Consider the following 25,244-nt stretch of genomic DNA (forward strand, 5'->3'; position numbering starts at 1 on the left):
TTTTCCACAGGAAAAAGTATCTGACCATGTAGCTTTGTAGTGATTCCATCCAGTGGGTTGTTCTGAGTCACTGAGATGAAAGATGTGGAAGGTAATTTTGATTATTATATAGTCTCACTCAACTGGCTGATGTTCTGGAAAATTTCTTTGTCATCTCCTGTTAAGACAGAGATGTGAAATATGACCAATATTTATATCTCTGCACCTACCTACATATATATATAGATATAGATATAGATATACACTTGCATACACATATAAACATACAGATGGTTATAAAGGTGTTTTCTAATATGTAATCTGTCCTTTTTTTCACCTTTGTATAACATTTTGCTTGTGCATTGTGAAACCATCGCTGCTGAGCTGAGAGGCGGCTCATAAGCTTTCCCCAGCTGCCAGCAGGATGTGGATGGAAAAGCCAGTGGGCACATGAACTGCCTTGACCTTGGTTTGCAGCAGATGGCTCCTGCTGGTTTCAGCCAAACACCTGCTGAAGCCTGCACTGGTGCCAGAGGGGCAGGCACAGGGGTGCAAGGAGATGTGAGGGGGTCCCTCACATCCCTCACATCCCTCACGCTGACATGGTCAGCGAGGATGTTCAGCCCACTTGGAGCTGAACATCCTCGCTGACCATGTCACCAGGTTCTGGATCCTCCTTGACTACAAAGCTGCCTGATAAGAAGTTGATCAGCTCTCTGCTCATAACAGATAACTTCAATTTCAAAACACTTGAAGGGTCATAGCAAAATACACAGCTGCACGCATGCACCAAAAGTCTTCCACAACTCATTCAGCTGTAGCTCTACTCCATTACTATCAGATCACATCCATCACAGTCATGGCAAGTACAACAGCCAGATCATTTCTGCCTTGAGAATAATCTGAGGGGTTTTGCTTTTTGTTTTGTTGTGGGGTGGTTTTTTTGTTGTTGTTGTTTTGTTTTTTTTTTTTTTTGGTGGGTTTTTTTGTTGGTTTTTGTTGTTGTTGTTGGTTGGTGTTATTATTTTATTTTAATGAAAGCTTATTCATTATAATCCACATGAAACAAGAAGAAAAACCTTTGACTTTCACTAGCAGCATGTTTCTTTAATGGAATTGATATCCTTTCGCAAGATATGTTTGTCTTGTGTATTGATCCTGCAATTCCAGCTTCTATTTTATTTTCATACTTCAGCTCCACAGTCATCAAAGAGATTCCTATATTACAATGTCAGAATTTCTAATTATCCTGATAAGGGTTTAAAGAGATTAGGGATAAAATAGAAAAACTACTTATGTGTTATACACACACAAAGACACACACACATGACATTGGTAGTGTAAGGACATGCAGAGTTATAAAACCAGCTCGCATGGCTGGCATGAGCAATCTAGTTCACGGCTGAAATCAAAAGGTGAAATGCTTGAACTGAAGTAGAAGAAAGATAAATAAGTATTTGTAAGAATAGGGATGGATAGGAACTTCTACAATTTTTTGTATTTTTCTTTTAGATAAAATGTTTTCAAGCTTTTCCAAATTTTTTTTCTTATTTTTGGAATTATATGCTTAAAATATTTTTGGTAAAAAACCTAAATTTTACAGTTGGGAAAAGAAAATTTCCATAATTATGCTAAATAAATCTAATATGACATCTTAAAATTACATGAATATGTTAGTATACACAACTTGCATTTTGTATAATGTAATGTATGATTAACTGAAATCCATGAGCTTAAAAGAAAAAAAGACACAGGATAAAAATCTACTGGAAAGAGGATGAGAAAGCCAGATGATGCTATTGCATTTATGTTGGAAGATATCCAGATTTCCATTAAATATCTGAGCTCTTGTGATTCCTTGATATAGATTTTTGCCTTATAAATGCCCATCATTCCGTCTCTGCTCCTCAACAAATGCAGATTATATATATATGTTCTCCAGGCTAACTACTAAAAAAAATAAAATAAATTCAAGAAATAACAATTAAATTTCCTTCTACTAGAAGTAAAGGAGAGAGAATGATATTCAGGAGACAATCTTCCTGAGGAATCTGTATTTCTACCAAGAGAAGCTGAGAAATGGGAATTTATGAGAAAAACATTCTGGTGAAAATTTATCCGTTCTGTTCTTCCTCTTTAATTATTATTTTTCCTATTGTGAATTCCCAGGATGTTTATTCCTGCATGTGCTTCCCAGATGCTGTCACACCAGTCAGAATTTATAGGGACTTCTGTACAGACTAATAGGTGTTTGGTGTGAAAGACTTTGTACCCAAACCTTGTAAGCCAAATATCTGTGGTGTAGCAGTGACAGGGCAGAACTTCAGAGCAGAACAGGGCAGAACAGTGACTTCAGCAGAACCAGGACTGGGGCCAGCAGTGTGCCAGACAAGGTGACATTTCAGGGGACAGGAAATGTGCATTGTTTCAGCTATTTATTCATATCACAGCACAAGTCACCTTGTCTTACCTACAAGTCTGTAGGTGTCCATGCTGCATTTCATTTACTTTGTCAGCTATTACCACTTGACACTTATGCAGAGACGGTGAATTTTGTGTCCTTTGTTCAGCATCTTCCCTTACAAATCTTGTGTGTAAGCATCACTTTTTACGTGGTCTTTCTGAGAAAAGAGCAACCACAAAAATCTCCTCTATACTCTTGAATCCCTTCAAGATCATGAAATCTTTACATTTTTAATAGACTTTTAACTTTATTTTGTGTCAAGTGGAAGGGATTTACTTTTGCTCACAAATGGTCTCTGCTCATTTCATACTTTTCCACTCAGTGTTCAGTGAGTCAGTCACAGCCTCTGCTTTAAAGCAAATCTATCTTCAGAAAGACTAACCCACCAGGTCATTAGCAATTCAGTGAATCTTTCTGGTACATGCATCATAAAACCCTCAGGGCATTTCAATATTCTCTCAGACAAAAAAATCAAAGAAGCAAACAAAAAACCACACGAGACTTCAGTCTTTCTTTTCAAATTTCATATAATCCTACCTAACAATACCAGTATAATCAAAAATAGTCAGTTCACCTTTCTGTAGAAGAAAAAAGAGCAGTACGATTTATCCTAGATCTAACTTGGAATAGATTTTGTATCTACTCCAAAATGTATATATAGCACTTTTATTTTCCACATATTCTGAAGTCTTAACTGAAGTCCAATAGAGTAGTAGAAAGGCAGAACAGTGCCCAAATGTATTAGGATTTTAATATAACTTTGGGAAAGATATGAAGTTCCTTGAGTTACAGCATTACAGTTCCTAGTGCAAATACTTTAATAATGTTGGTTTTTTTTTTTTTTTACAGTGTGATCCTATTACTCAAATACTTCAAAGTTTCTTACTAAAATAATTTTCACATGCATAAGGAATGCCAGATAATTCTTAGTCCAACCATGGGCCAAGCAAAGAATATTTCCTTCAGGCTAATACATGATAATTCATACCTCTACATATAAGTATGTGTTATGAAACTCTATTGGAGGTCCCTTTTTAATATTTCGAAGTTGAGTTCTGAACATTGATAATCTGTGTACACATAAAAGCAGGAGGTAACCTTCCAAAAACTGGTATTGGAAAGGGAGTCCTGTTAAAATCCTAGAGAAAAAATAAATTTTTTCTCTCAGGTGCATTTGCCTTGCAAAAATGTGAAGACAAAGGCTAGCATGAGAATATATACAATTTTGTCAGCAATCCCATCACCAAAGGTTCATGTTCTGCTCTAACTCTCACTGGCTGTGTTTCCCTAGTTTGAGGACCATATGTCATGTTAGAGGTCACCTTGGTTCAGGGCAGCTCTACCTCCACCTAGCGTGTCCAGGGTAAATCAGAAGGTGATGGGCAGAGCTACTCCATCTCCTTGCCAGGGAAGTGGCAACCATTCACACAACATTCCCCACCTTGAAGAGACATGGAATTTACTTTTTAATTCTTACATTACCAAAGAATTGCAATTACTCAAGATGGCTAATTATATCCACTAATTTATATTCCCACATTCTTCAGTCTTAAAAAGAGTTCATTTTTTCCCTTCTTTTTTCTGTATGTTCCATTCCACCAGTAGTTGCATGCTTTTTTGCCTTTCTGTTTAAGGGATTTTTTTTCTGGTTTGTTTTGGGTTTGTTTTTTTTTTTTGTGTGGTGGGGTTTTTTTTGTTTTTTTTTTTTTTTTTTTTTTGTTTGGATTTGTTAATTTTTTTTTTTTTTATTTCTAGAAATATTGCAGAAATATTTAGTTACATTATAGTCATGAAACACAAATTTTGAGTGATAGAATACTCACCTGAATAAAACAAAATCTTGCTTTATCTCCCCTATTCAGGGCAACATAGAATAATTAGAAGTTATAATTTGCATTAATGCCCATTGTAACACACTGTTATCATCCATAAAGGCTTCTGAAAAGTGGTTTGGTCATCTGCTTCCCCCCTGCCTTCGGCTCTGCTGGACTGGCTTACAAGAACAGACTTTTCTAAACAGGTCTTTTTTTTCCCTCAACAGGGCAACCATTACTCTTTTACAAAAAAACTCAGAAGGGGGCTGCTGGAATTTCTCCATCAGCAGACCCAAGGAAAGAGCATAGCCTAAAAAGTTTATCATACTGAATGCAGTGCCTGGAGAAACATGGAGAAAACCCACTGGGGTAATAGTAATCACAATAGGAGGTACTACAATTTTGTAATAGAAAGAAAGGACCTTTAAACAGCATGGGTTAACCATTAATTAAAACACATATTTTTTTTACTATTCCATGTTTAATATCCAATTAGATTTGGATCTAGCGTGTGATTACTCTCCCTTTTCTTCTTCTTCTGGATAAAAGATGCAGTAATTTTTCTGAAATAATTAGGACTAGTCATCACCGCAGCACCAAGGGTATGATTAATGTCCCACAGTGCCCTCTATCCCACACAGAGAACATATCAACATCCAAAGAAAATTAAATATTTCTTCATCCTTAATACATGCTTTTGCTTTTTTCCTTTTTTTCTTTAAAAAAAAAAATTATAGTAGTGTAAGCTTCCAAAAGCCCTCCAAATATTTCAAACTTTGTGAGAAAATTAGTTTTTAAGAGAATCTGCCCTCTATGTAAAAGCACTGTAAAAAATATTCTCACAGTTCTCATCTATAAAGAAGTATTTGATATCAAAATCTCTGAACGTGGCCAACCAGGAAATATAGGTACAAAGTCTAAACACACTGTCTTCCCATGATATCACTGACGTGTTGGATCTTTCCTTTTCTTTTCCTTTTTTTTTTTTCAATTGTGTAGAAAACTGAACAGGCTTCCCTTTCAGTGAGATTTCTGATGGTGTCAGCTGACTTCTTGTGACACTTTGTGGATTACATTTGATACTTGGACCAATCCAACTCCACCTCTCAACTCAAAGGTGACTTCCCTTGACCCTTTTCTCTGAGAACTCAGGACTTTGTGTTCTTGCTGTTATTTCTCTTAGGTCATAATCACCATTTTTTTTCGACCTCATGTAGACCTCATGTAGACCACTGGCTCTTATAGGTTTCTAAAATCATTCTGATAAACTCCTTGGTTGGATTTTCTTTTGGTTTTTTTTTTTTTTTTTAGGTGAAGTATGAGGAAGTGGTGTTGTCTTGCTGTTTCAAGAGCAAGTTTTATGTCTTGAGAATAAAACTTGTGTGGAAATGAAAGCTGGTTTTGCATACACACTCTTTTATGCAGCACTCACCCATCTTTTTCAAGGCTGCCCAAAAAAAGTGCAAAGTCCCAGGGGACAGATTTATTTTCATTACTATTTTGTACCTGTGGATTCTCTGATGGTGTCTCTCTTTAAGATTATGGTGGTACTCACACGAGTCAACATGATTATTTCTAAATAATTTATATAGAATATTTCAGAATAACTTGTGACTATTGTTTCAGTACTTGATTTTCATTGCCTCTCAACACCTGCCACACTGCCTTTGATTCATGCAAGAAAATAAAAGGTTATAAAATTAAATCAATATTCTTTAGAATATCCTTGTTAACCTGATATCAGATTTTTCAAATTTTCCATGTTTTGCTCACTAAACCAGAATTGTTTTGTTTCTTAATATATTATAATATTTATTCCTGGAGTGAGATTCTTAAACAGTTGCCATAGTTCTCTTCACTGTGAAACAATCCAAAAATGCAAATGCTATTCAAACCGTGTTCTCTGCAATATTTTCTGAATTCTCCTGGGTAAAAGGCTGTTGTGTGAGTAAGTCTGTCATCATTACCTGTCTCCAAAGTATGGATGCAGAAGATGTTCTTAGCCAGCAGTCTGATTATACCAAATACCAAAACAGTTGACAAATTGAAATGAGATTTGCTACTGGCCTTCTATCAATCAGATGATGAGAATTGCATCCTTTGAGCAAACAATATTGTAGGCAATTTGCATGGAAATTAGATATTTTTAAAGCATTTTAAGCTGTTTTACTATTCATAAGAAAGCATATAACAAAAGGAATGATAGAAAACCACTGTCCCTGCATGAGAATATTGTAATTGTGGTGTTTCCAAGACATATCATGCAGAAACAAGTGATGATTTCCTGATGAGCAAAGATATCAAAGGATGAATGAGGGAAATTGTAAGACTAGGCAATCTAGATATAAGATTAAAATGATTTAATTATTATGCCAGAGAATTGATAGACTAAATTTATAGTGAAATATTAATGAAAAGTATGTAATTTGAACAACTAGTATTGTCATTCAGACAATACTAAAATTAAGAGACTGAGATATTTGTGTTCTATCTGTCGTGATGGGTGTCCTAAAACATGTTGCAGATTATTAAAAGAATTGGCTAATAAAATATCAATGATCATAACATTGTCCTGGAATATTCAGTAACAATAAAGAAAATTGAAGAGTGGCACTGTCTTTAGAAAGGATAGAAAAGTAGGAGTTTGTGACTTGAAGATATAATCAGATTAATTTTGACCTCTATACAAATATTGAAACAGGTAAATTCTGAAAATGTGGAAGGAAAGCAATTAAATGTGTAATGTTCAATCTGAAACAGAAAACAAGCAAATCACATCTGGTAAATCTCAGAAGCAATCTGTGGAAATGACGTTTAGATGGAAGCACTGCAGCATGGATCCAGTGACTGGACAAACCTTCCTGACAGAGTAAGTATCAGTGTACCAGAATAGAAGGATGAGCAAGTGAGATTCTCCAGAGCGTAATATTTAATTAACTGGCAGGATGAAAGAATAGAGATTGTACTAATTGCCTTTGTAGATGCATCCAAGCTGATAGTGGCTGCTGAAAGATGATCTCAAATTCAAAATGAGTTTGTCAAGCAAGACACAAAAAGAAAACAAAATTCAACCAGTAGAAGATCCTATGCTTCTGCAGAAATGGTTGCTCATGCAGGATTGGGATACCTAGCTAAACAGCAGAAAACATCCTGAGTGTAGTAGCAAATCATATCTAAACATGAACCAACAATATTATATACTATAATATTACAGCAACAAGCAGATTCCATAGAGGGGTTTATACACAGGACTACATCTACAGGACAGTCAATAATCCTTTCCTTATACAGCTTTGGGGACGTCTCAGCTGGAGCACCTTGTCAATATTCATCACGTTGAGACAAACACAAGCCAGATAGGAAGGCATCAATCTGGGTGGATAATGACCATCAGAAGATGGAAAACAATCATCATGAGTCTAGGAAGTCTGATGGAATGAAGAAAGGATGAATGATCTGCAGTTTGAATAATATCTAAAGGAAAGCAAGAACAGATTTTTAAACTTCTAAGATGTACCAGCAAACATGAAGCATGGGTAAATGCTGAAAGGATTTCCTGGAGGAGGTCTAGTACTTCTTTATCAGTAGATTTTCAGCACTAGCTTTCAGCCTTTTTCAGGTCTCTGATTCCAGTTTGATCATAAACTGGCATGCATATTTTTGCTGCCCTTCATGCATTGTTTCTTATTACAGAGAATACAACAGATAGGTATTTATACCTATTTGAATAATAAATTCTCAATAATTCTATCAGTAAGTTCATTCACAGAAAAGCAAATCAGAATTTATCACTGTACCTGACAAGTACAGGAAGCTCACTTGAATACCAAAGTGTTTGGAGTCACGATTTCACCTACACTTTGAATGCCAAGTAGTAAAACATGGCTATGGTGAAAGTAGAATGAAATTTCATGGAATGAATTAGTTCTATCTTCTTCTGGATTTAATTTATTCCTTCTTTACCCATGTAGGTAATACAATAGCAGGAAAAAAAATAAAGCATGGAAGAAGGTTTTCCAATTACTGCTTGACCTCTTGCACAGCTCTCAGCTTACTGGGAGCCAAGCAGGGCAGTCAAGTGATATGGGACATTTAAGTCTTTGCTGTGATTGTTTTCATAACACTGGTGTCAGGAATATGACCAATTGATGCTTTCTCTAGTCTGAGATCATACTGGTACATACCATGGTTAGGTATAATGCTGTAATGAGATGCCATATATTGTCCAGTTCTGAAGTCTGCTGGGAATAAACTTTACGAACTCTGATATTTTCAAGAACCTTCTGTCTACTGCTTAGCAAGAAATCCTTTGGCAGTTAAGAGAATGTCAGTTTTAGAAAATAAACCAAATATATCGTAACGTGTACTGTAGGATAAGGTTTAGGCAGTAGAAAATTATACAGTTCCATACCATAGAAATACATAGTATTTTGTTTAATTAAAATAGTTTGGCAGAATTCTTCATTGCCTTAAAGGTCATAGTCAGATAGCTGACGCAGTGAGAATCTGATGCAAAGCCAAATAGTGCAAAGAAATCTAGCAGAAGACGATGCATAAAGGTGACTCATGCATCATAAGACACAAGGGGAAGGAGTTAAATAAAGAAAAGAAAACAAAACTGGGGAAAATCAAAGGAATAAAGATTCAAAGAAGGGAAAATTGAAATTTCCTGAATGCACTGAACAGGTAAAATATCTTCAATCCTATGGCAACAACCTGTGATCATTTCTGCATTGTCTCTTGATATTCTACTGAGATTTCTGTCTGTAGATCCCTCTAATTTTTACCTTAGAAAATGTTTAGCTTTGAATATGGAACATTTAGAACTAGGGATCAACATATCCCTTAACTGTACTTAAAACATTTCAAAATAGACAGAGTTTTGTAAAAACAAAAAAGTATATTCAGTACTATCCATTCAGAATTTTTTCTGGTTATTTCAGGAACACTTTTCACTTAATTTTTCTGTTGATCGTTGAAAGCTTTGGTATCCTTAACATTTGCAGAAGTTAAAGGTGATGGCAACGTAACATCTCTGAACTCTCCATGGCATTTGATGGTACTATACCCTTATAATTTACCTCCTGTCCACCTGACAAATAATTGAAGCTTTCTATCATGCTTCAGAGTCATGATGCCAGATGTAGAAATAATTGACAGTCAAGCCTCTAAGTGAATTAAGTGGGTGCATTTCATAAGCCCATATGGATCAGAAATAAAAATACACTAACTGACAAAACTGATGAATGGTTTAAAATAGCAGGAAGAGGAAAGATTAAATCTGCATTCTATCACATATTGCACAGTTACTTACATTGACACTGATTTCTCAAGAAATGTCAGGACACTTTCATTTTATCGGACATTTTCTCAGATATTTTGGCAGAAGTGCTGGAAGAAATTACATCAGGTTAATCTAATTGAAAATACCATCATAAAATTGATATTTCGAGCTCATCTCCTGGCCTAGTAGTTGCAATACATTGGAAAAACCATCTTGAGGATTCAAACTTTATTACCACAACAGTGTAAAATACTGATCAGACTAATAATTCCTCAGCTGTTCAGCAAAGACGGTTGCATGCGCTCCTAAAATCTTCAGATACAGAGGATTTTTAGATCACTCAGTGGTGAAAAATGAAGAAACTCCACTTTCTTAACCCCCAAGCCTCCCCCCACAGGTTGCCTGAGTATACAAAAACAAGAACAAAAGATAAAGTTTTAGGTTTGCCTTTAATGAAAAGAGTAATTAATTCTTTTGCAGAAAAGGGTAGAAAGTATCTCATTTGCTGCCTTCACAGTGGTTTCTACACCCTCATGTTGTATGTTAACTTGATAGTGGGCTAGATATTCCTGATGACAGAGCTGCTACCAAAGGAAACAGTTTCTGCTCCCAGTGACGAATTCATTTTGGAAACTTCCTGCCTTCTTCTGCTCATTTTTCCAATTTCCCATGTCACAGATCTCAATATCGTTAGCTGCAATAATTGAGAAACTACAGAGCATGGAAATATTTGTAGGTGATTTTTCGTATTGCCTGAGGATTTCAAGGAAGGGGAGGGGGAAGGGGAAGGGGAAGGGGAAGGGGAAGGGGAAGGGGAAGGGGAAGGGGAAGGGGAAGGGGAAGGGGAAGGGAAAGAGGAAGGGGAAGGGGAAATACATGCTTCCTGTTTTGTTTTGATTTCAATCCAAGCATGATTAATTCTTACTGTCAAATTGAAGGCAGTTTTCAAAAGATACATTTCGTGAGTCACTGGATTAATTTCATTAAGTTCACTTTGCATTAACTAGATAGTTTATGTCAAAATGTTAGAAAAAAATATTACTTCACTATGCAAGCTTGATGAAATGTTTCAATTAAAAGTCTCTGAGCCCCTCAAAAGAGCCAGCAAAATAAGGAAGACTAGAGTAGATCTCTCTAGAAGTGTGTCATATTCAAATGAGGAAACAGAGGAGCTAACATTTAAATGGCATTTAATGACACCTTTTGCATCTAACTTTTGAATGCATTTTATTCTAAGGGAGATGGAAAAAAATTAGGGGAAAATGTCTGGGGTTTTGAGTGGTGTAGAAAACAGTTGAGAGGTCTCCTGTTAGTATTACATGTTTCTCAATAGCTTCTGATTTTCACACCTACATTCTCTTGATCATATGGGAATCACTGTTTTATTCTTTGTTAAAGGTGTTTTCAGCTTCAAGATTGAAGAGAAAAAAGTCTAGACACATGAGTAGGTTCAAATGCATCTCTGTATATGGTTGCAATAAATGCACCTACTTTAATTTTTTTTTCTTCAAATTCCCCAAATCCAAGAACTCTCAGTTTCTTTGAATATTTGGAGTTGACAACCATTGAGGTATTACTGTGATCTTGTTTCTATATTCCTACTGTTTTGTCATAGATCTTGTTTCTGTATTCCTACTGTTTTGTCATATTTTAAAATTCTAAATACAGGAAAAATGTATCCTGAAAAATGTAGGTTAGTTTTTTGTCTATTACATTTTTGAGAGGCTGCTGATCTCATCATACTTTAATTAATGTTTGCTCTTTATTTTAATGTGATCAGAAGGGCTCCAGAAGGAATAGATAAATAATCAGGATGGACAGTTTGCTGAACATCTGCCAATAATTTGATTGCTAACAAGAAATAAAGTAGCACTCAAGAGAAGAATATACTTCCAATGATATTTGAATTGATGAATTGATTGAATTCATGTTTTTTCAGGTTCTTACTGGGGAAGATAAAGTCTGGTTTCCCCATTAAATGTTCCCAGAACATTTCTAATTTTCATATGTTTTCTTTTTTCCTTAAATTCATTGTAGATGGAAGGAGTGTTTTTAGAATATAGAGTCTGTGATCCTAAAGCTCTCTGGTGTAGGCAGAGATGAGCTGCTGCTGCTGGTGGGGTGGCGGCATCAAATCAGGTTTTGACTCCTGCTCTGGTACCACTTCTTTCTCCTCACAGTTACAGATGTTCAGGATTCTTTCATACTTCCTTTCCTCCTTTGTGTTTCCTCCACAGTCATGTCTGTGCACGCCATTTGTAAGCTCTGTGAACACTCACATTGCCTCAGGCAATTGTTATCCAGGCACTTTTGCCAAGGCTGGGCTTTGTAAGCACTCCCAAACTGGTCCTATTTTAAGAGAAACATGAGAACGGGCCCAGTGATACATATATTCCTCTCTCCTTGAGGAGCCTGTTCTTGCCACTTTTCTACCTCTAATTTCCAAATATTGATGGGCTTAGAACAAATATCATGCTAGAGTGACTTACTTCAAGTGTTATTCTAGGGTCCAGCTCTTTGGTTTTCTTTGTGTAATGTTTTAGTTGATTTCCTAAATGGAGGCTTTTTGCATTTGTCCAGTTTAAGAGCTAAACAAAGATTTTTTGATAGCTGTCAGGGTAATGACTAAATAATGTGCATCAAAGGATATTTTCTGGCTCACAATATTCCATAATTATTGTAGTGCTGAGGGAAAAAAAATGGAAATTATCATCTGATAATTTATTATCAGATGATAATAAATAATAATCTTATTATCTATCTGATTATCTTTTGTCTGCTCTGGTGGCCTTCCAAGAGCTAGTTTGATCACTGTTCTGCCAAAAGAAAACTTGTTTCCTGGCCTGACAATGTTTGGCATGGAATGGTTTTCCATGGAACATCCCCTGGTCCAGAAACATCCAGAGTTGTTCAGAGCTAGCAACAATTAAGTCCCTCTTTACATAAGGGGGCTGACTTTAAGCTAGGTAAACTAGCTTAAAGCTGAGGGGTTTTTAATTTAAATTAACTGCTTTGGGAATAATCTGAACAATGCTATTTCCACTTTCCCCACAAAATTTTTATGTAAAGCAATGGAGTGTGATGAACATTTGAATTGTGCACCAAAGTGGCAAGGACCCATGAGGCCCCTAGTAAGTCAGCAGGAACAGCACTACTTACAAGACTCAAAAGACACTTACTTGCTTAGAGAAAGGCATAAAATTATATAATCAGTACTAATCTCCGAATGCCTTGTGTAGTGATGGGTAGCTGAATGGAAAAGAGACCAGATGTGCAAAAGTGTCCTTTTAATCCAACCTGTTATTACTTGAGACTGATCAAAGCCAGAAAATTCCTGAAATATTTTTTCAGCTATGAATTGTCAGTGTACAATGATAACCAAAATGAATAACCAGAATATTATGTCCCCAAAGGAGGAGTGTCTCAAAACAGTAGAACAATTTTCTAGATTGTTCAGACATTTACATCAAAAGATATGGGGTTTTTTTACATGCAGTAGTGTAAATGTGACTGCTTTAACTATGGATTTCCATAAGCACAGAATTTAATTTATGTCATCAATGATAAAATTCTCATTTCTGTCTTCTCAGAATCACGCCCAGTATTTTGAAACAACAGCCAAAAATTCTCAAACTGTCAAATCAATTATGCTTTCACAAATGTTCTATGTTTCCAAAACAAGACTTAATGCAATGCTTAATTTGCATAAATAGTTTCTTCCATTAAAAATAAAAAGGGACATGTCCCAAATTGAAAATCATCTTTCTTTCAGCCTGGACTCATATGCTGGTTTAAGACGGTGACTATGATAACAACTATATTAGAACAAAGCAGTAATATTGTTTAAGAGTCAAAAGTGAAATTTCCCATGCTGTTTTGCTCGTGATCCATATTAATAGTTTTTATTCTGTACATTTGTCCAAAACTGTGCTTACGGTTTATTTATTTCTCCTTGAAAGCACTTTTGCACTTTACCAGTGAAACAGGGGTAATGTCTAACAGAAATAATTGAACCTGGCTAGCATTCATTTTCACAAAGCTTAAGCTAGTGAGCAGAGAATTAGGGTATTTACATCTGACTAAATATTTTACAATTTTGGGATAATGGGACATGGTACAACACATAAATGCTGGAAAATTGATCTGTAGTTTTTGGCCACCCAAATATTTTATAATTTGCCTCTTGGAATAGAAAATAATCTGCTAATGTGTTTTTAACAGACTGCAGAATAAGAATGAGCACAAATTGTATTCAGTATCACAGAAACTTTGATCCCTGAAATATGTCCAAAGCTCTTTCTTAAGCTAAGCAGGCTTATATGTCATTTGTGTATAGCAGTTAATGCAGTGGTGCATCTGTTACTCTTTCTCACCTAAAAATTATTTCCTTGCTTTCAATGACTGTGAAACTATTTTGTTTGAAATTATGATGATGAATGTAAAACCATCAGATGCTTAGCAACACCATCATGAAATGATTTCATGACTTAAATTGCTCCATTGGTTGTCAATATAACAGCAAGTTCTTAACAGATGCAGATATATAACATTATTATGTGTTAATTCATTGAATGTGTAATCTCTTTTTTCATTACAGGACTAAAAACTACAAAGATTTTTTTTTTAATGTAACTAATCTTTAAGGTTATAATTTTTGCAAATTCATCACCAAAAAGCCTTAGAGATCCTAGTTATCTGACACCTCATTAGCATAATGCTACATCTGAGTTAAGAGTTCATATGAAAATGTTAAAGGCAGGTGTTAAATGTTACTTTGGACACTGATGAGAGCAATTTGGAATCCCAGCTTTTGTGAGAGGCAGCATAGAGGGGTCTGCTTGAAGCATCAATCTTTTGGCAGAAATCTGAAGACCTCTGGAAGGCCTCAAGAAACTTTCACTGCTTGTAAAAAAAGATTGCATCTCTTTTTTTTTTTTTTCCCCAAGATTCAATGAGAGTACTCAGTGCAAAAGTTTCTGTGATAAGAGCCAAAGTTACCCAACCTGTTTGCAGAGAGGGGAATGAGGAAATCAGATTATTTGCTGCTAAGCATGAATTCTGTTAGCACTATCATTTAGGGAATCACCCTCTATCAGAGCATAAAGCATCTCTTTCCCAACGGAAAGTGGTGCAGCTGTGGGGACCAGGAGCCTTCCCTGGTGTCTCTCAATCAACCATTGCTGCCCGAGGGACAGGCTCTGCTCCCACAGTAAAAACCCCTTTCCACTTTGCTGCTGCTTGGCTTTGCTTTCCAGTCTCGTTTGCAGTCATGCATAGAATGAATAGGATGACTTGGCTTCTGTGGCAGCATTAGGAAAGAATTTAAATACCAGCTGGGTGGGTAAGAGGGCATTTAGTCCATCCACTGGAATCTAAAAGTCAGCAGCCTCACAAAAGCTTTACCTTTGTGAGTCTGAGGCAGCTTCAACAGGCATGCTATAATTTTCATTATATAGAAACAAAGAGGTAATAAAAGCTCAAAACCACAGAACTTGTGTGAATGGGGCAGAAAAACTTCACAAGGGCTAATGTTAGGATTAGTTTTAATATCAGAGGACATGGGAGAGTTATGAATAACGCATTAACTGAATTTCCAAATGAATGCTAGCCAGGGAGTAGATTCAAACCCTTCCATGCAGGCACAGAGTTTGTGGTGATCGGGAGTGGGGCTGTGGCCCAGCCTCATCCCCAGTGGGCCACAGCTGTGAGCAGCAGGTGAGCAGCACTGAAGGAAATGAGACCTGGAGTGCCCAGGGGCACTGAGCAACCACCAACGGGAGCAGAGGGCACACAGGTGCATTAATGGTGGGGGTGTAAAAGGTTGGGTGAAGCAACAAGAAGGGCAGATGATTGCAACCTTCTGAAGTGACCTGATGGTACTTTGTATGGGTTGAAGCTTTCTGATGCTGTACGATGATCCTCTCTGTGTTGTTGTTGTCTCAGCTGTGACACATGCTATGACAACTTCTGTGTGTCCCTGAAGGAAAACGCCCTTATTTAAACTGTTGGAAAAGTCATTGGCTTACCCTGCAGGGATACAAAGGCAGAATACCCAGAAAGGTACTAAGATCATTGCATTCAACAGGAGAAACCATTTTGCCATCCAGGCAGTGCATCCTGTTGTACATTCTTATGTCTTATGTGTTTGTAATCCAGGCAGACTACAAAACGGACCACTTCAATCTGACTTGATCAAGAAAAAGAGGCTAAAAATCCAACTGCTTAATATGCTAGTGCTTTTCCATTTTGGAGATTTCTTGGTTGTTCCTTTATTATTTCATTTTCCAGCTTTTGAAACAATATGACATATGCAGATAGAGGAACAATTGGGATTTCCAAAATCCTTTCTGAGTTCTGCAAAGATGTTAATTCTTGTGATTTTAGCAGCCTTTCTCCTGCTAAGAAAAGCTCATTCAACAGTAGGCAGATATTAAAAATTACAAGTCTACTTTTCAAGTATCACAGGATTATCCTTTAAGAAAGAGAACTTCTACAGGCTTCTAGTCTTTTTCACATCGAGGGAAGAGACATCAACTTGCTAAATGTCTGTGGCAGATAAAAATGACTCAATGCTTTTTGCTGCCATCGTTAGAACAAAACTGATATTCCTAATCTCTTGTTCTTTGGAGGACATCTGTCTTTAAGGCACAGATTACTGGTTTGTTGTTACATTTTTAGGTTGAATCAATGACTATAAACGTACTCGCACTTTTCAAAATTTTTCCTTCGCTTCATTTTTTAGTATTTTACTGCTGTGCAGCAGTCTCATAGTTCTCATTTTATTTTCACAAAGTTTTTAAAATGTATGAGATCCTTAAACATAATTTCCCTCTGATACAAGGAAGTCTCTACAGCTTTACAGAGAAAGAAGGATGCAGAAGTTGAAAGAGAGTGTTGTATGCCTAAAAACTTGTCATCCTCTAGCTGTATTGGTTGCTGTAATATAATACTTCTCCCTATGAACATTGCTTCATGGGAGAGGGTTACTTAGGAGTTTAAACACTTCAGTCTCTTCAGAGCTGAGATTTTTAGTAGCCATCTGAACCTAACAAGTGTTTTCCAGCCCCTTGCTGTACAAGGTCTAATAAGATTAAATCTTTTATTAAAATTTAACAGGTCTGGGTGTCTCTGCTCTTGCTTGAACCAGGATGACTTATGAGGAATATCCTTTCTGCAGCTTACACTTGTTTTTGCAACTGAGCAGATGGTGTTATTTCAATGCAAAAACTAGCCCTCCCTTTAAAATATTTTTGAAGCTGCATTAAGGATTTGTTGGTGTTATTGCTAAAATTATATTTACTTGGATACAACCATATGAAATGCAACCATGTAACTGTAAAATCAAACTCCATGAAAACTGGGATATGCTGGAGGTGCACAACAATATTGTCCAACTGGTCATGTTTTTGTTTTCTGTTTGAGTGACTCAAAGTATTGTTTTTCCAGTAAAAAGTTAATTTATGCTATATGGCTTCTAATGCTGTTAAATTTTCACTTTGGTACTGCAATATTTTAATTTTTTCAATCTGGTTCCTAGTCATCCTATTTTTTTTGTCTAGAGTTACCAGTTAAACAGCGGGGGAAAAAAGTAGCTATGAATATTCATTTTAAAATAAATTTATTGCAATCCTTCTTATGAATCTATTGTATTTGTTTTCCCCTGGTCCCATAGCTGAAATTTATAAGCATGAATGTTTATGTAAAGACACTTTTGAAGTCACTTGGTTGAACACACACTGATGATACACCCTAAATCTGAAAGCAAAAATATCAGAAGTTCTTGATCGATCATCCAAACAGGGAACAAAACCAAACCCCTGGGCCTGTTGAGAACAACCAACATAGAGGGGCAATAAAAATTAAAAAGGGAGGAGTGAATGGGAATTTAGGACTGAAGACAGTTAAAATAATCTATAAGGTGGACTCAACAGAAAAACAATTTTTGTAATCAATAAATAATAACCCTTGTTAAAAGATAAACTCAGCATCAGACTAACATCCAGCTAGAATTTAGAATTAGAATTTCTGGATAACAGATAAAGGTAAATGAGTAATACCCACTTGTGTTATTTGGGAAGTTCACCAACAACTTTTCAATTACAGAAGATTTCAGCTATGGCTATTGGGATGGAATACAACTGCAGGGAGCACGCCTTGCAGCCATCTCTTCCAGGTGGAATTGGATTTAAGTCTCCAGTCAGAGAGAGGTAAAAGGAGGGTCAGAGCATAGAAGGACTGGTTCAGCTTCTAAAACTCTAGCTCAGTAAAAAATTAAGATATTAGTAAAAGATTAGGAGTAGTCACACGGAAAACAAAAAAATCAAAACAACTTTTTAAAGAGCCTGATTATTCCTCACGTACTGAGAAAGTGTCCCTAGGTGTAAATATGACTGGCAGATGCCAAGAAAAACCAAGGAAAATGGTCCTTTGACAGACCTTAAGTTAATTACCTACTATGACTTAGCCCAGACAGTAATAGTGGAGAAATTCAGATGAACAGGTGATAAATAAATGTTATAGAGCAATGAAGTACTGAACGTGTGAGTTTATTTGACCTGAAAAGATTGTTTTAATGGGCCCTTGTATTCCAAAAATTTCCTATTAAGCTGCAGACATTGATCTGTAGGAAATTGTGATTCATGAAGATCACATTAATTATTAGGGGAAGTAAAATCATGCTATAGAATATATATATATATATATATATATATAATTGTCTTTTTTGTCTCAGAGAATTAATTTATCATTTTATTAAATCTGTGTATTTCAAATGAGATTTTTACTGAAAGATGTAACTTTTCATTTTATATGGAGGGCACTTACGCTAGTGTCTTGAATTTACAATGAAGAATATGTTGCAGTGACTCCGTATTTTGAGACTTACTGAGTGTTTAAAAGTAAGGATAGACCAGATTTCATACTCATAAGAATGTGTTTAGTAGTTCAGGTAGCTATTTAGAGGGCAATATCAAAGTGCTCATCTCCACAAATCCAGGAACTCAGTGTTTCATCTTCTCACTTCTGTGACAGTTCTGTATATTTTTGCTTAGAATTGCTGAACTCTTATGATTTGGTGTAAAATTCATAAAAAGGAACAGGATCTACTCTGGGACTTGAAACTTTCCACTCATGAACAAATATCTGAGCCAGGCTACAGATCAGACACAGAGCAAAAAAAACAACTGGTCTTTTGTTGAGGTTCTACATAAGTGTTGAGCCAGGAACAGTCCCAAAGAGACTGTATTGACAAGTAGTTGGGTTGTTTTCTTAACATTGCTATGGATTCTATCCAGTGCAGCATTAGAGCTCAGGTATCAAACATCATGGTCTGAATTTCACTCTGGAATGTTTGGATCAGTTTGAATAATGAAAGGAACATCAATCTGAAACCATGTGAGAACCCTCTGTAAGTTAGACAGGCTCTACTACCCAGGATTCTCCAGTTCTGTGATTCAAATTATTGCTAGAAAGTTCCATGTTCTCTGTATTGCCATTGGGTAGTTTTTTCTGCATTAATTGTAATATTCTGAATCACTTGTTCCTGTTGGACCCTCTGTTTAAACCCTGCCTTAACCTCGCCCCTTTCCAAAATACATAAATACCCGTGCAAACCCTGGATTTTTCTGGTTCATTCCTTATACTGTGTACGCCGTTTGGTTTGTTATTTTATTGTTTCATTAAATTTGTTTTTCTGGACAACTGGATCAAGGGATCTCTCTCATGCGAGTCACCAGAACCAGTTCCCAGAGAAGGCCTCGGCCAACCGTCTGGGCTAAAACCAGGGGGCTTCACCGGAAGCTACTTTAGCACTGAAGGCCTTTATAGGATTTGGCTATTAATGACCTAGGTTTCTCTTAAGGTAGGGTTTTAATACAAAAACCTGCAGAAAATAGTCTTTTTCTCCCCTTTCTTCTTTCCCACACACTGCTGTAAATGAATATATTGCAGTACACACTACTTCATCAGGAAGGCAACTTCATTCATTAGAGGCAGAAAATGTCCTGCTATTGTGCTATTCAATGGATCTGCTAAAATCATTGTCCCAGCAGAGAAAGCAGAGTATATTGTAGAAAGGGGAGAGAAAAGAAACTCAAATATCTCACAAAGGGATATTAAGTCAAGCTGGTAAGTCTTTTATTCAGCTCTTAATAAGCTTAAACAATGATAAGCCTGAATGGGAGAAGGGTGTAGCCCAGAACTTCTTAAACCATTTAAATCTTCTTAGAAGTATTTTTTTCAGAGGTAGGAAATGTTTCTGTCACTTACCATTTAGATGATGAGAATAAAAAATCAATTTAAAAAAAAAAAAAAAAGAAGAGGAAGGAATTAAAAAGGCAGAGGGAAAAGAACAATTTCCCATTCAGAAAAATAATCTTTTATTACTCGAAGGTCCATTTCTGACTCATAATGAAAATCTATCAAGCATAAAACATGTGTGAATACTCTGGACTACTAAGTGCAGACACCATGGTGGAATTTTCATTTGCCATTATTAGACTAAGATAATTTTCAGGCAATATAATGGGCATTAAATTACTTAGTGTCAGTTTCACACAGAAATTATAGTATTGTGTTAGTGAAACCAGTGTAAAATACCTCATAATCGTTAAGCATTGTTTTTCCCTGTCCTAGTATTAGTTATTCTTCCTGTCTTTATGCCAGTACTTAATTTGCCATTCCTTTTAGCAAGAATATGTGCTATAGCAAAAAGAAACAAATTCTGTCTCAATTACTTTTGCAGTTTCAGGGGAGAAGAGAAAGAATGAGAATTTAATTGGTAGATGCACATTTTCATTCCTGTGTCCATTTTGTCTGCATTAATAATTTGCTGGTGAAAATAGGAGGAACCTACTTGTCTGGACAGGCTTAAACAGCTGCTACTGGGAAGACAGCATACCATGCTCTGTTCAGGTAAACAGACATTTCCTTGTCCTTCAGCTTAGAAATTAAATAGATAAAACTAAATACTTCTTGCCTTCTTAGGTGGCAACAGGTCTAATATGGAACAACTGCATTGCAAAGTGATAAACCATAGCAGTACACTACTCCAGTGGCTTTCCCTTTGAAAGCATACAGTCAAAAGTTATTTATAGTATATGGGAATTAAAGCCTGTGGATCATGCAAACTTTGATGCTAATCTTCAGAACTTCCTCACACTGGCATCAAACATGCTCGCGCTACAGGACAGGTATGATTTGTCCTTTGGAAAATTCCCTAAGTTGGCCCTTTCCTGCAGACAACCTGCTTCTTCCTTTTCCCAGACTATTGTGGAGGTTTAGAATAGCTCCTCTTTTGACAAGAGAGTGAACAGGAAAAATGAAGTTAAAAGCAGTGCTCTACTGGGAATACTCAGATCACAGAAAAGAGTGGTGAGTGACTTATAACTGCCTTGTGGTCCACTCAGGAGGTTTTGTTTCTTTCTTTGAAAGTTCTGCATGGGAAACATGCATGGCAAAGCTTCTGATTCATTTCTGGTGCCAAGGTCTGCAGAGTTCTCGAAGCTGCTGCTGCTGAAGCCAAAGTAGTGTAGCTGTGATTAAAAAAAAGACAGTATAATTCAAGTTTATATGACATTTCTCCAGGCTTTTTTTTTTCCCAGAGAAGAGTGGAGATCAAACAGTAGATCATCCCATGGGATGTCCCTGGGATGAAGAAAGCCTCATGAAGAAAACCTCATTCAATGGGTCCTATGGGGACAAATATTAGCTGTGTTATAACCTCAGACTAGGGTTTTACGGTTTCTGAGAGATGAAGGGTGAAAATGTGCAGCAGCTGAAAATTACAGGTGGCAAGCTAGCTATTCAGTTAGTGTGAAAATATTTCTTTCAGCTTCAAGAGAAGTGTAGAAGTTCAGCCAGAAAGCTGGAAGGAGAGCAGGTGTGGGTAACACAAGTATCTCAGAAGCAGGTTTTGTAAAGCAGAGTGGGCAGTGCTGCATGGTACTCATGACCTAAAACTCCAGCTGGGGACTGCCCAAGTTTGAGTGAAATAGAAGCAAGCTTTTATATAGGAAAGGTAAAACTTGAAATTCTGTTCACGTTTTAACAAAGGGAAAACACTTGATTATATTTTGTTGTGTGGGAAATAAGAATAGCAGTGAATCGTATTCTTTAAAAGTAATCTAATCCCGTGTTTACATTAGTCTGTCATTCACAGAGATGGAGGACTGGCTATGTGGCCTTGAAGGCCAGCACTTAATGATGGCAATCAAATCTTTGAGGCCCCCAGAAAAGCAAGTGATTGATGAAAACTAGAGTCTGGAAAGATGAAAGAAAGTCCTAGATCTTCAGCAGGAGAAAAAAAACTCTTTAGCATATCAACTACATCTTGTTAATTTACAATCCTTAAAGAATGCACATGTCAATGCATGTGAATTCTCAAGGAACAGTACCACATAAAGCATATCTGTCACTATAAGACATGAAAAAACATGACGCGAACACGCTGGTGTTCTCGAGGTAAAAAGGTAGTTTATTTTCTGATTCCAACATTTATAGATTTCCAAAGGTGACAGTGGATTGGAGGGTGAAAGTGCCACCTCTCCAATGACACTGGACAAACCAAACCAACAGTCCATTAAATTTCTCCTCTTCCATAACAGAATGCAAAACAAGCTGTTTACAAGAAGTGTGAGAGAAAGTTCGTTACAAGAATGTAAACATCAGAAGGCTTAGAAAATCTTAAAAAATGAAAGCAACTCATATCTGGCTGTCTTTCCTGCGTGAAGTGTCTATATAATACAGTGAAATAAATAAATAAGTGAGGGTTTTGCCATAATTTCAGCTTTTTTTTTTCTTCAGAAAGGGCTTACAAGCAATTGTATACAGGCCAAAAGGTAAATTGATTGGAATCCTGCAGTGAATATAATATGTGTTACTCAAAATCAAGCCTTTAACCCAAATACTTTTCATCTCTCAGCCTTTTTCATACCATTTCTTTTGAGAACAAATTTTTTAAACTGTCTTAAAATTAATTGAAAAAAAAACCCTTTATCTCCAAGAGATGGAAGTGATAGTCTGCCCAGAGGAGAAGAATCATTAAAATTATCTGAAGTCAACGAAGTTTAATGGAAATTAATACATTGAAACAAATGCAATGTGACATCTGATATTTCTAAAATAATTGATTTCCATTTGCTCAATTAAACAGCTGCAGCTCAGAGTCATGATTCAGAGGCACTCCTTTCTTAGTTTAAAGGAACACAGCTAATGTTGATAGTGTAGTATTGGGTGTACAATATATAGCTTGTGGAAGAGAAAAGGCTTCAAGAGGTGCTATATTTGATTTAAGGGATAGGAAAAGTATCATCAAACTATTCTTTCACAACTAAGTTTTTGTGCCTCATGGTACATTATGTGTCTGCAGTTTTATACTGAAATTTTAAGGTATCAAAAATTAATTTATTGCCAAAAATTATTCAGTGCAGTGACTTTGAGGCAAATAGCCTGAATATTGTAAAAATTAGATAACTTTTTGGTTCATCTGCCAATACATCGTGACTTGTTGCAAAATACTTGGGGTTTGAGCAACTTCCCCTGACATTAATGACAAAACCCTTGGCATGAGAGGGGAGCAGGGAAATCAGTAGATTGCCTGAGTGGTGTGGAGGTGGGCTGTTTGCCCCTATGTTTTTGCAAAACAAGAGGTCTACACCAATTCCAATAACTTCCCTCCTTTCCAAAACAAAACCATCCTTATCTCAAGGAGGAGTCTGGGTTGGGCTGGGTGACAAGCAGACATGGTTCCCCAAGTCTTTGGCTGAACATTTGGTAGAGCAGGTGGAACAAGCCAATGTTCCTGATCCCTAGCATCCACACAGCAGGAAAGCTTGTGTTCTATGGCCAGACAGGAATGCATAGGGGAGTGGTGCTTACCACACATTTTAAAAACCTATGGGGCTGTAATAAATCAAGACTAGATATTTTCTGAAATGGGCGTCAGATCCTCACAGGTAAGTATTTAATACCTCACACTGTATCATTACTTTTCTCATTAATTCTAATTTTCACTCTGTTTAAGATCCTGAAATTTTGCTTTGGAAAACAGAATGATGACCAGATCCTCACCTGTCCTTGAGCTTGTCTAGCAGAGCAAATCAATTGGAAAAGCACATTAACTTCTACTGAGAAACACTGCAATGTCCTAAAGCAGAGGAGTTAGATACTCTCTCTTTGTGTTGTATCCAGCATCTGTCCTCTACAGATATATAAATTGTTAATGAGACAAAAATATACATATGATTTGATATAATTTGGCTCATTTCAGTCTTTAATTTTTACTATCTCAAACTTCAGTTCTTTAAAATAACTGTAGACAAATATTTCTGAGGTATCACCTTTTCTCTTTTTTCTTTTTCCCACCACATAGAGCTTGTGGTCAAGCATTCACACATCTCTAATCTTGTGGTAAAGCATTCCAACTTCTCTAATTTTGTGGTAAGACCCTATGAGAAGCAAACAATGCATCTAAAAATGTCTCTATGTGATGCAATTCTTCTTGCTAATCCACTCAAGTACAAGGGGTCTTTTCGGTTGCAGAGGCAATTTCCCTGTTACTTTAAGTGATTACTTAATACTGTTTTTCTCATCAGGAGTGATCAGATTGTCTTAAACCAAGACATGGTTCCCTCTCTTCTCACTCCCTCCGAAATAAGTTTTCTTTTTTACAAAACTCATCAGTGTCATTATTTGAAACCATCTTTTAACTCCCTTTTTGCATTTACTGGGGTCAGTAATACAGTTAACACATTTAACAATTAACCTCTTTTTTAAAAGAGGTTACCATCCTCCTTCTATAATAGGTGATACATTATGGTTGTTAATTATGTGAGAACTAAAAAATTATTACATGTTTATTTGAAGCTTATGTAATCATGCATCATGGCTTAATCTTTCATTTAGTTTATTTTGGGTAATGGAATTAACATAAAATGAGGTGAGGAGATAAACCTTAGGAATGAAACAATATTAAAATCTATAGTTCCAGATCCAACCAAACTCTTACAGAAATTCTGACAAGACCTTGGGAAAGTATTTGACCTTTTCTCTTTTCTGAGGAGTTCTTTAAAAAGGTCAGAAATATAAAGTTTATAAATATTTTTCTTTGGTAGTAGCACAAATAAGGCTAGTGTATAAAATAGGACCCTTTTCTGTATGACAGACAAAATTGTTAGACAGAAAACAACTTTTTTACCTCTCTTTAATATTGACAAAGGACACTGAATGTAATATTTTCAAAATTTTACTGATTCATACACTCCTTTCAAATGGTAAAAGGAATTTCCAGTTTTGGAAATTTTTTTTCTTCATTTGCTAAGGTAATTTCTGTTATATGAGTAATCTGGATAATTGTCAAAGTCTATGTAGCTTTCTATGGTGATTTGCTTATGCACACACTGCTCACATGCATAAAAAGCTGGTTATTTTAACTCAAGAATTCTTATAGTTGAGGAAAACTCCACTTTTCAAAGAATGATTCAGCCTTCCATGCCTGGTTTCACACTCAGATTCCTGTGGCATTAGTTTTGACAGCTGATTTCCTCTCTTTACATGTCTCCTACCTTTTTACAATGAACTTCAAGATAGATTGTCAGGGGAAGTTAAAATCAAAGGCTTTCAAAATTGGCTTTCTACCTGTCAGCTCTTTGTTGTTTTCTTTTATTACAGTTTGCTTGTTTATTTAGTGTGCATTGTTTTTCTAATC

At 36.2% G+C, this 25,244-nt stretch overlaps 1 long non-coding RNA gene across 1 annotated transcript; it reads left to right on the forward strand.

The window, feature by feature from the left end:
* The first annotated feature begins 19,327 nt into the window (after positions 1 to 19,327).
* Positions 19,328 to 24,027, forward strand: LOC135298136 (uncharacterized). Its single transcript, XR_010360125.1, has 4 exons — positions 19,328 to 19,400; positions 19,490 to 19,666; positions 20,283 to 20,452; positions 23,562 to 24,027. It is a non-coding gene; the product is annotated as an uncharacterized LOC135298136 (long non-coding RNA).
* The last annotated feature ends 1,217 nt before the right edge of the window (positions 24,028 to 25,244 follow it).

The sequence above is a fragment of the Passer domesticus genome, chromosome 3, assembly GCF_036417665.1.
Source record: "Passer domesticus isolate bPasDom1 chromosome 3, bPasDom1.hap1, whole genome shotgun sequence".
Classification (NCBI taxonomy): domain Eukaryota; kingdom Metazoa; phylum Chordata; class Aves; order Passeriformes; family Passeridae; genus Passer; species Passer domesticus.